Source organism: Scomber scombrus, chromosome 20, assembly GCF_963691925.1.
Source record: "Scomber scombrus chromosome 20, fScoSco1.1, whole genome shotgun sequence".
NCBI classification, from domain to species: Eukaryota; Metazoa; Chordata; class Actinopteri; order Scombriformes; family Scombridae; genus Scomber; species Scomber scombrus.
Window position 1 is genome coordinate 22,463,293 of NC_084989.1, and position 2,256 is coordinate 22,465,548.

Genomic DNA, 2,256 nt, shown 5'->3' on the forward strand with positions numbered 1-2,256 from the left:
GTCGTCTAAAGGATAGATTCACAACTTTTCAAATCTGCCTTAAAGCAACAGTCAGGTGCCTTAATGAACATAGAAACAGGTTTTTCTTATTGTAATCATACTTAAGCTTTGCATACTCCCTTAACATCAAAGTCTATTTGCAGCTTTGTGTTGTGATGTTGTGTATATGGGCTATAAACACAGCAATATGTTGAACTAAATGCATAAACATAACACACTCACTGTGTCTCAAATTGCATCGTGCGCACATTTCGACAGGTTACCGTTGGCGACCGTTGAGGGTGAGAAGTGTCCATAGTTCCACACTCAAATTTCTGACTGCTTTTGAGTGAAACCATCCAGGTTCTCATAGTGCTGCATGTTTAATTATCCTCAGTTATGCACTCAGAATATTAAGAAGTCTAAGTAGAGAAGTACGAGATCGGAGACACAGCAACTGGCGATGCTAGCATGCTGATGTTTACTGTTTGCAGTACAGCTGAGGCTCATGGGAATGCCAGATTTGCAGGTTTTTGGAGGTTGTTGTTTGTTCCAGTTCAGCAGAATCCATTTCTTTTGCTATGTATGATATTATGCTAATCCCTTTGGCTGAAATGGGGTCTAGTGTTCTTTTTCCGAAGAGATGAGAGATGTCCAGTGGGATTTGGAGGACCTTAACAGTCAGATCATGTACCTCTGTCCAGAAGCGTTTTATTTGTCTACACTCCCAGAAAACGTGAATGACAGATCCTGTACATATTTCACAACGAAGGCATTAAGAAGAAGAATTATGATAGATTTGCAGGTTTTGGTAATAAACACCTAAAGTCAAGGGCTTCATTAATGTTTCTACCAAATATCAGAGCAATCAATCCAGCTGTTGTTGAGACATTTCCGCCTTTAACCACAAATGTCAACCTGTTGGCAGCAGTAGATGAAAAGGTCAGGTCATCGCTAAAATCTGTCGGAGATATCTGGAGAGGACCACGAATGTCTGTATGAAATTTTGTGCCGATCTGTTCAGTAAACATTGAGATATAAGTTGATTTGCTGCGTCACATCAGTATACTGAGAAAAGGCAAACAGTGGAGTATTACACAGAAGACTGTAATTCTTCCCGGAAAATACTGAGCTTTTGTGTTCTACTAGTGGTGAGCTAATCTCCCTTGGCAAATGTGTGACCTGGTATTCCCAGTTTTCCAGGCACTGGGATGCTCACCGGGGGAGGAGAGTCGGGCCAGACTGGAGCAGGACTCCCTTGTCCTTGGCAGCAGTCGAGCGTTCCTTCACTTCTCCGGAGAATGTGGAAATGTCCGGAAAACGAGCGGCTAATTGGCCACAGCGGCCCTCAGGAATGTCTCAGATTTAGGTTGATTTTCACTGTTTTTACATAATGTATCACCTCACTGTGGGACTGGAAAGTGTGATATATATATATATTTGTGAAGGCTTGTGTTAGACTATAGCTGCTCTCCAGCCTGGAAACACTGATGTCAGTTAAACTGTGTGCTGAATTTGGTGCGCACTGACCTCGGTTCAGTTACGACTGGGCTGCGACAGCATGAGCTTTAAAATCCTCACTGGTCTGGAAATGGTGAAGTCATAGGGGGGGGGGGGGAAGATGCAGCTCACTCCCTAAAAAAAAAAAAAAAAAATGCAGTATTATGTGGAAGGTGATGGTGATGGATGAGGGTTTTCCAGTTTGTAATGTCACACTACAATAAATGTCACTATGGATTTGCTTTCTGCTTGACTGCTGCTGAAAATGTCTTACTGGGAGGCATCGTACTCACCGAGATTCACAACACATAACAGCAGCATATAAGGTTCAGTTGAAGCCTCGTTGCATGTCGTACACCTCCTCTCTTCTTCTTTACTCATTACCGGTCTGTCTATGCTGCCATCTGTCCAATAAAGGTGAGAATACCTATCAAGATTTAGACATAATCGCCTTGTTGCACTGCCTTAGGATTGGTTGTTTGAGTTTTTGTTCCTTCTTTCCTCCCTCTCTCCCTCTCTCTTTCTTTCCTCCCTTCCTCCATCCCCCTTTCTTCCTTCCATTTGTCCTATCTTCCTCCCTCCCTCCTTCCTTCCCTCCTTCCTTCCTTCTTCCCTTCCTTCTTTCCTTCCTCCCTCTCTCTGTCCTTCTCTCTTTCTTTCCTCCCCCCTACCTTCCTCCCTTCCTCTTTTCCTTTCTCCCTCCTTCCTTTTTTCCTCCCTCCCTCCTACCTTCCTTCCTTCTTTCCTCCGTCCTTCCTTCTTTCCTTTCCTTCCTTC